The sequence below is a fragment of the Dermacentor variabilis genome, chromosome 1 (assembly GCF_050947875.1).
Source record: "Dermacentor variabilis isolate Ectoservices chromosome 1, ASM5094787v1, whole genome shotgun sequence".
NCBI classification, from domain to species: Eukaryota; Metazoa; Arthropoda; class Arachnida; order Ixodida; family Ixodidae; genus Dermacentor; species Dermacentor variabilis.
In genome coordinates, this window is record NC_134568.1 from 114938557 (window position 1) to 114951962 (window position 13406).

Here is a 13406-nt window from a genome sequence, read left to right on the forward strand (position 1 = left end):
CGCAAAATACCTTGGCCTGCCAGGACAGGATGTGTGCGTAAAATGCCGCTGCCTCCATCTACAAAAACCTTTTTCAAGTTACAATCTGAAATCTTGCCTGTCACTAATTGACTACATTCAAGAGACATTTCTGTGACGTCCATTAATTTTCGCTTGTATGATGTACCTGAAACGACTGAACATTGTTGTATAGGCTGCAGGGATGTCATTTTATTTAGGCATGTGCTTCAATGAACTCTTCACAAAGACTGATTTAAATCTTCATTCCGTGCCATATCTGGAGCCAAATAGTTATGACGATATACCCTTTGACATGTTTCACTCTGGAATGCATAGCCTGTGGAAAGCACGCATGTTGGGTCGAAATGCCGAAACTCTAATTTCATCAGCAACTAATTTTATTCAAATGATCGTCAAACTGAGACATATGTACGAATAAATCGAATTTCGTCGACATTGGTATTGTGTATTGGTAAGGTGCTTATCCTTACCACCAGATTAGTGTTTCTTGTGAAGATTGACTGTTACCTGAGCAGCGCGTTTCAAGAAGGAAGAGGAACTCTATGGTGCTCTGTGTATGTGTGTCTTCGTCGCCGTGCAATTAGAAGATACTCTTTAGATAATTTATCTGTTTGGTTCCCGCAAGGGTCATGCGTGCCTCAAATAAATACCATGAGAGAAGATAAAAAATATAGTGGCCTACGGGTTAGATCAATGGTGACAGAGCTTTACTTCTCTTTAATTCTCATATATATATATATATATATATATATATATATATATATATATATATATATATATATATATATATATATATATATATATATATATATATATATGGCTCCGTCATATTTAATTGAAGACGCTATATGCCGAGCAGATCACGTAAACAAAGCCGATATTCTTAGCGGAAACCGGTTACCCGAAAGACGTACCAGCACCAATCTTGTAGTAACATTCTCGGCATCAGCGCCAAAAGTTTTTTCCATATTGAAACGGCCACCACAATATCCTTTCCCAACGTGATCATCTTCTCGATATCTTTCCTGAACCGCATCGCGTCGTGTGCCGATGGTTTAAGAACCTCCGCGATATGTTAACATCCTCAAAATTAAATGAGCACAACAAGACGTCTCCATGGCTGCGCCCCATGCAACAAAGCAAGTTGCAAGGTGTGTGTCCATATGCAAACCACTGAGAGAGTGATTAATACGTCCTCAGGCTTTACCCTAAAAAATTGCGGATCTTTTAATTGCGATACCTTGAATGTTGTAGGCATGCTTGAGTGCACAATCTGCAAAAAACAGTTTATTGGCCAAACAGTAACCTCGTTTCGAATACGCTTTGTTAACCACAGATCGCATGCTAATATGCTTCCTAACCTACCATTATCTAGACATATTCGCTTACGAGGGCATTCTTTCGAAAATCCCAGGCCCCTATATATACGTCAATCAGGCTTTCATTCCCATCACGATCGCGAAGTCCGCGAGTCTTACCTAACCTATAAGTTTAACACCGTGTCATCTGGCATTAACGAAAGCACAGGCACACTAACTAGCGTGCCAACTAAGCATCCTTGACATTAGCCGCGACTCCTTATCTGTGCCATGCGAAGCAGCTTTTTTTCAAGAACCGCCTCTTCTTCTTTTCCCATTTTTCCCGCTGTTACGTCAACTCTATGTCAAATAATGTCCATAGTCTCCACACGACACAGTATTCCACCGTACACGTGCCAATGAAAGCACTCATTATTCATCCTGCTCGCTATGACGATTACTGAGCAGTACTTTTCACCTGTATTCTGGCTGTACTCTCGCGCGGTGCCTTATTTTCTCCATTTTTTAATTTTTTTTATTAACTTCAAGTTGTTTGCATTGTAATGTTAAGTAAACTAACGATTCATTTCGGCACTGTGTGCCACGTGTGTGCCACATTTCCACTTCTTTTCTTAAATATCGAGTGGTCGGCATTGCAATACACAGTAAACGAACGATTGATCTCTGTGCTGTGTGCCACGTGGGTACTGTGCTGCCACCCCTACTTATATTACGTGATTATTTCCGGCCGGATCATGTCTGGATATACTCTAGTTGTGAAGTGTATCTCTGTTTTGTCACGGGTGATCTGACTGTACTGTCGCGAGCACTGAATGTATGTCAACTATCTGTAATGCTCAATGTCCTATCACTTACCGTATGAGAAACTTCGCCGGTGGTATCGCTATATCGCTATATTAATGCTGTTTGACTTGGTTTTATTATTATGTATTATCGTATTATGTTATATTATGTTATCATGGTATGTTACTTTGACAAAGACTGGTCCACCAGCCGAAACGTCAGTGAAATATACTGTGCAAATCCAACGTACGTCGTACTCTCTCTTTATTCATTTGGACACACACACACACACACACACACACACACACACACACACACACACACACACACACACACACACACACACACACACACACGCACACGCACACGCACACACACACGCACACACACACACGCACACACACGCACACACGCACACACACACACACACACACACACACACGCACACGCACACACACGCGCACGCGCGCACACGCACACACACACGCACACACACGCACACGCACACACACTCACACGCACACGCACACACACACACACACACACGCACACGCACACACACACACACAAACACACGCACATGCACACACGCGCGCGCACACACGCACATGCACACACACGTACATGCACGCACACACACACACACACACACGCACACGCACACAAACATACATACACGCCCACGCACGCACGCACATTTTGGTTCACACTGCATGTGCGGGACCATGCAGTGTGAACCAGTGTAAACCGAAATTTGTGCACCAGTGTGCGACATTTTCTCACGACTGCATGAGTGCAGCAGCCTGGCGGTGCGGCGTGCTACTCGAGCATAAATCAGCCTCTTTCAGGTCCATTTTCGCACGACGGCGTGCGTGCGGCGCTGGTACGGCTTGGCCTTTGAAGCGTCAAGTGTTAGCCTGCGAGTCTTTGCGAGCAATGGACGACACATAATTTGAGAAGCTGATGGAGCAGGGCAAAACGTTGGGTTTTGCAGGAGAAGAGCTTTCGATTTTGTCGATAGAGAAAGCAACAGGCGAGAAAACCATACACGCTCGCGATGCCGAGCGTGTATGGGTTCAACAACACACTCAGCATGAGGTGGAACAACTTAGAGAAAAATCAATTATTTGAATGCAGGAGCTGGAAGAGGAAAAATAGCTTTTAGTGTTGCGGCAGGCCACTCTGCGGTCGGATCAAAGTGCATGTTCGGGAACGCCAGGTCACGTAAACAACATAAGCCCGCACAAGTAAGCGAGGAGGGCGATGACCAGGATACTTATCTTGGACGATTCGAGTACTTTGCACAAAGCCAAAAGTTGCCTTGCAATGACTCGGCTACAGCTTTTAGCCTCTTCCTGAGTGGCGAGGCGCAAAACGTTTTCAGCCAAATTCCGACCTCAGATTGCTCCGACAAGTTGCACAAGGCTCTCATGATCCGCTTCTGCCTTACCGATGAGAGATTTCGTGAGAAATTCCGAAAAGCTACGCTAAGTAACAGTGAGACATGTTCCCAATTTCTCATGCGCCTCCGAAACCTTCGCAAGCGGTGGGTCGAAATATAGGGCGCGAGAATTAATTACGAGGCTCTCTTCGAGCTAGTCTGGAAGGAACAATTTCTGAATACTTGAACTACCACCCTCGAGCTATTCCTCAGAGAAAAGACTGACGCTTCACTCACAGATAGGGTGGCAAGGGCCGAAGAATATACAAAGCCGCATTGGTGGCGCAACTTTTCGAAGCACGCTGCTACGACGGTGATGCCCAAAACGCTCGCAAACCGGGCTGACCAGAACGGGCGACACTCCGTGGCCAGCCAGAACGAGAACCTAACAAGGCAAATATTGTTTCTTGTGCTCGCGCTCCGCTCATACCGCCGAGAACTGCAGGGTTTCCAACAACGGCAAGGGGAACAAACGAAAATGCTGTGAATGTTGTGGAGAGCCCGGTCATCCCAGTTAGAAGTGTTGGAAGAAGGGAAGACCAAACCTTGGCGCACCGTTTAAGGAGTCAGCGGCTTCTTGCGTCGAGTTGCATCGAGGATGGATTCCTGGAACTGAAGAACGGCGAGAAGGCCACCGTTGTCAACGCAAGGCTCATAGACAGGTCCATTGAAATATCTGGAAGCCTATCCGTGGTCACCGCCTTGGTAGGAGGCAAGGTAGTAAGTGTCCTCAGAGGCACTGGCTGCAACACCGTCATCTTCAAAACAATCTTGGTCAATGAGGAGGATTTTACGGGAACTAAAGCAGCAGTTTACCTTTTGAACCACTGTGTGTGTATTTTGCGTGAAAGTTGGGTGGTTGTCGATACACCGTACTCGTCGGGCCGACTTAGGGCGAAATACATGGAAAACCCCATTACGACCTCGTTCTGAGCATTGTTGAAGGCGTAAGACCGGCTAATGACCCAGATTTACGCTGGGCTCTACCTGGAAAGCAAGGGTTTGCGAGGAACATGGATGCACCACGAGACATAACGGCGGAAATACCAGCAGATGACATCGCGAACGATACCACACGAGGGCAAGAAATGTCTCAGGCAAACACCGTTATTACTTGTTCGCAGAACACGGGGCAAGTAACACAGAAGAAACTAAGGGTTCCCCAATGCTCCCCAGGCAGCAGTAGAGAGGCACTGGTCGAGGAGCATAAAAACGACCCGACCTTACAAACATGCTTCAACCAGTTGGATGTTGGACAATGCAACAAGAATGGGGATCGCCACTTGTTCTTCGCAAAAGATGGGGTGCTGCAGAGAAAGTTCATGTCGAAGTCTGGCGAAGAGTTCAGTCAAGCTGCCGTTCCCGATAAATTAGGTTTCGTGGTGATGGGACTGGCACATGACAGCGCGATGGGAGGACATCAAGGGGGTAACAAAACCCTCTCGAAGATTCCGATTGAATTCGCCTGGCCGTGAGTGGGCGCCGATGTGAAACGCTTCGTGGCGTCCTGTGACATTTGCTAGCGCACGGCGCCCAGGAGTGACACGAGAAAGGCACCCCGGGTAAGGGTGCCGATTATTGCTACCCCTTTTGAGAAAGTGGAGATTCCCATAATCGCCTCTATGAATACCAAATCTGCTCGGGGTAACGTATATACTTATATCATGGTTGACTATGTAACCCCTTAACCCGACGCTACGGCGCTCCCAAGCGTGGAAGCAGAAAGGGTAGCCGAAGCGCTGGTCGAAATGTTTTTGCGCGTTGGTGCACCACGCGAAGTTCTGAGTGACCGAGGCACAAACTCCGCGTTCGAAGTGATGAAGGAAATCAGACGCCTGTTCTCCCTGAAGCAGCTCCACACGACCCGATACTAACCGATGGCGAACGGTCTCGTGGAGCGGTTCAATGGCACGCTCATGCGGAAGTTAAAATGCATGCGCCAGGAGAATCCCAAGGACTGGGATCGTTACATCGCTCCGCTATTGTTTGCCTACCACGAGGGTCCTCAAGAAAACCTGGGATTTTCTCCATTCGAACTCTGGTACGGAAGAAGCGTTCGGGGACCACTTGCGGCGCTGAGGGAGTTGTGGATGGATACGTCCCTCTCGGAAGAGTTGAAGACTATGTACGACTAAGTACGTACGTCACTGCCCTACGGGAGAAGTTAGAGCATACCTGTCGACTGGTTCACGAAAGAACCGGAGTAAGCGGGAGAACTTTACGGCAAGTCCTACAACCTGAAAGGCCGAAAGTGGTCGTAGAAACCCGGCGAGGAAGCGCTGATACTTTTGCGCACTGACAACAACAAGCTGCTAATGCAGTAGAAAGGGCCCTTCACCGTTGTCAGCAGAAAGAGCGACGTCGACTACGAAATCGAAGTCCGACATTTACAAAGGTATTCCACATAAATATGCTCAAGCGCTACCTGGCACGGGAACCAGAGGTTGCCGGAGCTGGCGCAGTCAACAATCGTGACGACCAAGACAGCGGAGATACCGAGCTCTTACAACCTCGTCGGGCACAGACGTTCCGGCACGTGAAAGGCCTTCGAGAATTTAGGGGCAGATTAGATAAGCCGTATTGATAGCGAAGTTGCTTGATTTGGCTCAAGCTCGATCAATGGCACACAGGCTTCTTTTTCTCGATTTTTTTTGTCTTCCTCGTATTCGATCTGCTAGGTGCTGTCTATATGTGACTGTCTGTACTTGTCTATATGAATTCATTCTTTCATACAGATGTTTTTTATTACTATTATTAATTTTTACACAGCTCGACACATATGTTCAGATGATCGTACATGTTTCAGCCTGTTTATGTTGCATTTGTTCTGGCACAGTCACGAATTTCACAAGTGCTGTAGTACATGTCAGCGTATTTAACCGCGAAGTCGCGTGTGTCAGTTGAGTCTCTTTGCCTGGTGCGCGTGATGTGGTGTTCTTGGTGTGGACAATCTACGTCAGTGGAGTGGCGTGTGTCTCGTGTTCCGCGTAGTGTCCTTCAGCACCGTGAGTACGCGAAGGCGCGTTCGAAGACGGCAAGGACAATGCTAGTTGCTTTGGACATAGCGCGTTTGGTCCTTGTATACTTTCTGTCTGGTCACGAAACTTCCCCGAAAGTTTCATATAGGGACAGAAGGTGGCACCAGAGGCACTGGCGTAAGTAGAACGGAAACAATCTGCCGCGCTAGATGGCCGGGCTGCTCGACCATGCAAATCTTTCATGAGGAAAGGCGCCTCCCCCACATGTATTTCAGTATGTCTGCAGAGTGAGGATGCAATGGCAACTTTAGGCAAAATAATTTAACGTGAGATGCGTTTATGTTTAAATTATAAACGGCACCGTTTTATGATTGACGTGGCCCCCCTCCCCCCTAATAGCCTTCCTTGCACAAGCTGTTTCGGTCGGCTGTCTGTATTTGCACTTCGTATAAGTTAGTTAAATTTCGTTGTCTAGTTCAGTAAGTTGGTTAGTTATTAGTTGATTAATTACTTGAATAATTAGTTTAGTTAGGAAGTTACTTATACTTGCTTAGTTATTATAGTTACGTAGGTTATTAGTTTAGTTAGTGAATAATTGTGTTATTTAGGTGAGATTAAGTTATCTGACTGAAATAACAAATAACAAGCTGGTTAGCTTTGTTAGTTTTATAGGTAATTAGGTTTGTTAGTTTAAATAAATATAGTTCCAGTTTGCAAGTAAGGTAATTAGTTCGGTTAGTTTTGTTAGTTACCTTGTTTATTTAGTTCAGTTATTGTACTAAGTATTACTGTGCAGTTTGTTGGTTAAGTTTGCTTTGTTACTGTAGTTTGTTACGTCACTTATTACTGAGTTTAGTTAGTTAATGTAGTTATTAGATTAGTTAGTAAGTTAGATTAGTTATGAGTTTGATAATTAGTTTAGTAATCACTTGTTTGTTTGGTTAGCTAATTAGTTTAGTTATGCAAGTTAGTTATTTATTCTTATATTTGGCTAGATAGATTTGGCTAAATAGCAGAAGTGTTTGCTTGAGTTTTTGTTGTGCGCCTAATTCTATAACGTCTGAGAGGGTTGAGTATTGTAATTGTCTCACATGGAACATCGCATCGTGGCAGAAGTAATAAACGTTAATTCAATTGTGGCGTTTTTATTCCGCCCCCGGCGAAATACGGCTGCCGCGGTCGGGATCAAATTCGCGACCTCGAGATGTGACATTGCCGCAAAGCTACCGCGGCGGGCACTGAAGTGTTGATTTGACGTGCCGACGCTTCCGTGGTATCGCCTAGACCCTGCTGTGTGCTTTATTTAATGCGGCTCTTTTTCTGCACGCCCTGCGTAAGTTGTCCGCTTGACATACTTGCATGGTGTTTATTTTTCAGAAATAGCAGGGACGTATCTTACCGTACCTTGAACTTAAATTTATCCTGTTTCCCCGCAACCGCTGTCGTGTCTGTAGTCGTAACGTTTCGTTGCCTTCTCATGTCATCTTTTCTCTATCCCCCCCTCCGTTCCCATTGAATGGGAACTACGAGCGAAGAGTGGCAAGGCTATTATTCACTCGTTTAGCGACTGCGTCTGTTCTACCCTATCTCTGCTTCCTCTACCCACTCCTCTCTACAATTCTATCTGTCTAGCCTCTGAATCTGCACGTTAGTAGAAAGGTAAGCGCTGCAGTTTCTGCAATGCTTTTGCGGGGGGTCACAGATAATTACAGCTGTCACGAGGCTAATGTGGCGACGCCCAGGGAGCTCCAGAGGGCATGTGCGCATTCTACGCGGTGCAAAGTCCAAGCGAGTTTCTCGCGCCCCCTTCTCTGCCGTGCTACTGTCATGTATACACGCGTTCTGAATTTCACGCCGATTCGCCGAACTCCGCCACCAATAGACAGAGAGAGAGAAAGAAAAGGGGAGGAAAGACAGGGAGGTTAGCTAGTGTAAGTACCGGCTGGCTACCTCTAAAAGTTTAGCTGAAGCAGTAGTAATTCCCGCAAAATCTGTCACTATCAAATTCAAGACGTCTCACTTTACATTATCGACGGCTGCAGAACTCGCAGCTATCCGTGCTGCTCTGGAATTTATTGGTCACAAATCATCACATCCATGGTCCATCTTTTGTGACTCGAAGACAGCTCTCCAGTATCTGCTGTCCCTTTCAACTACGGACTTAATGTACAATTAGTCGCAGACATCCGTTATACTCCATCATCACGCAATCGACAAGTGGCACATCATCATCTACCAGTGGATACCGGGTCACTGCGGAATTTCGGGAAATCACAGTACGTATGACGCTGCCTGATCGGCCCACGATGGTGCCCATATTGTACCAATACCGCTGTCAAGAACAGATGCAGCCACAAATATTCGCTCCCTCACACGCGAGCTTACGCAGACTCTGTGTAACACCAGTGAATTCACGAACGCACGTCTCCACAGATTGGGTCCACGTCTGCAACTCCGTCTTCCCCCAGGGTTACCACGAGCGGAAGCAACACTTCTGTGTTAGCTGTGGCTCTGCGTGGCATTCACGAACTCCTATTCCTTCCGCATTGGAATGGATGAGAGACTTGCGACATCTGCGGCTGCAAGGAGATGATAGAGCACCTCCTCTGTGACTGTCCCCGTTATGAAGTTGAGAGTATGACGGAAGCCCGTCTGGTCGGGATGATGCATACTGTAATAATGTGTCAAGAAAAGTGCCCGTGACCGCGCTCGAGAAACTGGACAACCGGCCCTTCACAGAAGAAAAAGTTCTAGGACACTGGTCCAGACAGGCTTCGGCCCTCAAGGCCTTAAGGGCTCTGCTGAAGTTTTCAAGGTCCTGTGAATTGTGCGACCGTCCTTGAATGTTGTAGCGCGTAGCATCGCGTTACTCGGCAATTTCCTCTGTTTTTTTCTTCTTCCTTCTTTTATTCCGCCTCCGATGGAATGAAATATGTGACCGTATAACAACCTGGAAATCCAAGGTGGGCGCTGTTCTTCGGTAGCCGTTGACTTGGGCCCCTTTCATCCATTAGTTCAGCTTGTCATTTTCAGGTAGAGGATCTTTTCCTGACCCGTCAACGGTCGGCGTCAAAGCTGCGTTGACTTCTGGATAGGCCGGTCATAAGTGAGGTGGGTTGCCTCTGGTAAACGTTCAAGAAATGCTCTTCTTCGTATTGAGATGTAACAGGAGCTTCAACAGGGAGCGAAGACAGTGCCGCAGCTACAATCGCTTCTGGGCGCGCCATTCGCGCTGCGGCGCAGCCGTTCCGCTCCATTGCACTGACCCCTTCTAGTCTTCTACTTCACTGCAGCAGTGATACCAACCACTTCAGCCAGTTCATTTGCTCGCTCGCAAGCAGTGCTCGTGTCGCGGGAGGAAACGCCAGCCCATCTCGCCGCCGGAAGAGGCTCCAACGTGTGGTCGACGCCACAGGATTTTTGGGTTGCCTTAGGATGTCGCAGAAAAGGTCCATTGCCGACTTTTTTTTAAATGCATGCAAGCGGGCCAAGCAACAATGCGTCCACACCAAGCTTTCCGCTTCAACAATGGGAGATTCAGAGATGCTCCATGAACAAGAAAATCCTCAGTGCTCCGTTTTGATTCCGCTTGAGGAGACTGTGAACAGCTTCACTTCTGACAACGTTTGTCGGTTCTCGTCGGTACAGATGGACAGGGAGCGCGACGAGCCTTCCGCATCGTGTGCAGCCAGGGATGAACCTGATTCCGCGACCGAATTCACTGCCTCGGATGTGGATGTCGACCGTGCAGACCAGTTGAATATTTGGAAATTTAAGACAGACTCACCCACACAGCCAATACTGAACCCATTTCCATCTAAGAAGAACGGCAAGTTGAGCAAAAGCTTCCACTCGTACTGGTACTGCCTATTTCCTTGGTTGGAGTACATCGCGCAGGTTGGCGCAGCTTTCTGTTACCCTTGCAGAATGTTTTCTACTGGTGCCAATGATCTGCATTCGTAAACGGTGGATACAGTAACTGGAAAATAGCCCTAGAAGAAGATGCTGGTTTAAGAAAGCACGAAAACTCACTCGTGCATAAGTGTTGCCAGACATCGTGGGTTTCCTACATGCAGGTGAAGTCGGGAGGACAGAGCAAGTCATTTGGAACACATCTTAGAGACGCGTACTCCAGGAAGGTGGAGGAAAATCGCCTCTATATAGAAAGAGTCGCAGATATTTTGCCCTTCAATGCCGTTCAGGGAATCGCTCAGAGGGGCCACGATGAAAGTGCCACAAGTGAAAACAAGGGAAACTTCGTCGAGCTCTTGAACTTGTTTCGCAAATATGACGATATTCTCAGAAAGAAATTGAATGGTGGAGCAGGGAACGCGAAGTACGTTCGTCCTTCGATACAAGACCAGATCCTCGAAATTATCAGCCACATAGCATTAACAAGTATAAAGGAAGAGATGAAAAGCTCAAAGTACTTTGCACTTATTGTCGATGAAACTAAGGACCTAAGCAAGACGGAACAATTGTCAGTTGTACTATGCAAGTGGAGTTGTCTTTGAGCGGTTTCTCGGATTCCGCAACACTGAACACTTGGATGCAAGGTCGCTTCTGGGCTACGTAAGGGAACCGTTGAATCGCTGCGGCATAGATAGTCAGCCGTTCATTGCTCAAACATATGATGGTGCGAGTGTCATGAGCGGTACCTCAAGGGGCGTGCAAGCGCTGTTGAGGCAGGAAGTGCCGCAGGCAGTGTACAGCCGCCCTGATTTTTAATAATATAGCGCGAGCGTCGACTGAACTGCTGGTGAGCGCCTTATAACGGCGATAAGCGTGCAACAAGAGCGTGCAACAAGGCGAGTGCAACAAGGCGAGTGCAACACGGCAACAAGGCTCGTGCGCGAACTCTCGCCTTGTTGCACGCTTATCGCCGTTATAAGGCGCTCACCAGCAGTTCAGTCGACGCTCGCGCTATATTATTAAAAATCAGGGCGGCTGTACGTCCACTGCATGAACCATCCCCTCAATCTAGTCATCGTGGATGGCTGCAAGGTGGTAAAACCGGCGAGGGATTTTTTTCTCTCTTTTAGAATGCCTCTATGTTTTCCTGAGTGGATCTGCAATTCACTCTCTCTACGTACGTGTGCAGAAAAGGTTGTCTTTGCCAGTGATAGAGCTGCAGCGTCTCGGCGATACACAATGGGCCTGCCAGATAGCGGCTTCCACAGCGGCAATAAAAAGCTTTCCTGCTATCCTCGTATGTCTCGCCGAGGTCATCGCTACAAACAGCAGGTGGGAAACGAAAGCTAGGGGTTTGCTTGAGCAAAATGAACTTCTCGTTTCTCTTCCATTTAGGCCTATTTACCAAGGTACTCAGCCGCCTTAAGGTTCTTTTGGACCTATTTCAAAGTAAAGACTGCAATATTAGTCAGGCATGCCTCATGGCACGCACAGTCACTGACGAGTTCTCCGAAATGAGAAATTCGCAGAACACACTTGACACTGTCTGGGTGCAAACCTGATGTGTTTCTGAAGAGAACGGGGTATCCCAAAGAGAAAAGCAGAGAATTACGCGCCTTCCGCTGCATTTAGAACAGCATGTATTGAGCGAAGGACGGCCCGTTGAAGAGTCTCCAAATTCATATGAAACATTCAGAGTCAAAGCTTGTCTACCCGTTTTGGGTGACCTGATTGCGGATCTGACTAGGCGGTTCACGGAGAATAATGATGTAATCTGCGGAGTTAGCGCCCTCCACCCACAAAGTGAGAATTTCGTGGACATCTCCTTACTCAAGCCTTTCACCGAGCATTATGCATGCGACATTGAAAGTGTTGAAGTTGAGTGCAAGCTGATAAAAACGAAACTTCTTCAGCGCATCGAAGCTGAAAGGAAGTGCAAGATAGAGACACTGCTGCAATTGGTGACTGTCTTGGGAGAATATAAACTAGCCTTCCACGACCTGCGCAAGCTAGGTGTTATCGCTGTGATGATACCGGCATCGCCATCATCTAGAGATAGCACGTTTTCGTGCCTTCGAAGATCGAAGACTTATCTTCGCAGCAAGATGACGAATAACCGTCTGAGAGACCTAGCTGTGCTTGCGGTGGAGCAATCTCTTGCCAATAAGATAGATCTTCTGCGTGTTGACATGTTTGGCTCTGCGCACAGTAATCGGCGTATACGTCTGCACTAGTATGCCGGTATAATGATGCCCCATCGTATCTCTGCAGTGCTCTAGCGGGAAATTGTGCAGCATGAGCGTAGGAACGCTACCTATACCGGTATAGGAACACCCGCTTCACCATCAAATAAATTCCGGCTGTTTCGTCTTGTGGTATCACAGCGCAGGCATTGGAATATGTGGTTGTGATGCAACCTTCCTCTGTCCCTTTCATCGCTTTGAAAGAGAATATAGGGTGCTGTCTGAGGCCACGTTGGTGGCTTAGCTTGTGTAGTGAACATTCTATAGTCTGAGAGCTGTTAGTTGCGCTTGTGAAACCTGCTGTACTCTATGACCAAATGCGACACTGACTGAAATGCCTAATGCGTGCTCTATCTTTGCAGTTCTCTCCTCTCTTCTATTTGTTTTCGTTATTCTTTTCCCATATACATTAATGTTATTCTTTTTCCCATTTCCAGCGTTTAGAATCACGAGTAGGCGCCACAAGAGTGTATTAATCTTTTTTTTCTCTTCTAGCGCGTATTTACCAAAGTTGGAATTGATATGCACTTTGCTTACAGGTGTTAGTTCTCGTTGCTGTTGTGAAATATACTCTTTTGAAGCTATATTGCGATCTAGTTAACTGATGTTATTTTGTTGCTGCTGTGTGCCTGTTTCTTTCTTTATTTAATACTGTTTTTTACGTATGTGCTTTACCATGCGTTATATAAATCTTCATTTTCTTAGCAAC

At 46.9% G+C, this 13406-nt stretch overlaps 1 pseudogene; it reads left to right on the forward strand.

The window, feature by feature from the left end:
• Positions 1–10070: 10070 nt before the first annotated feature.
• LOC142581901 (uncharacterized) lies at positions 10071–12688 on the forward strand (annotated as a pseudogene).
• The last annotated feature ends 718 nt before the right edge of the window (positions 12689–13406 follow it).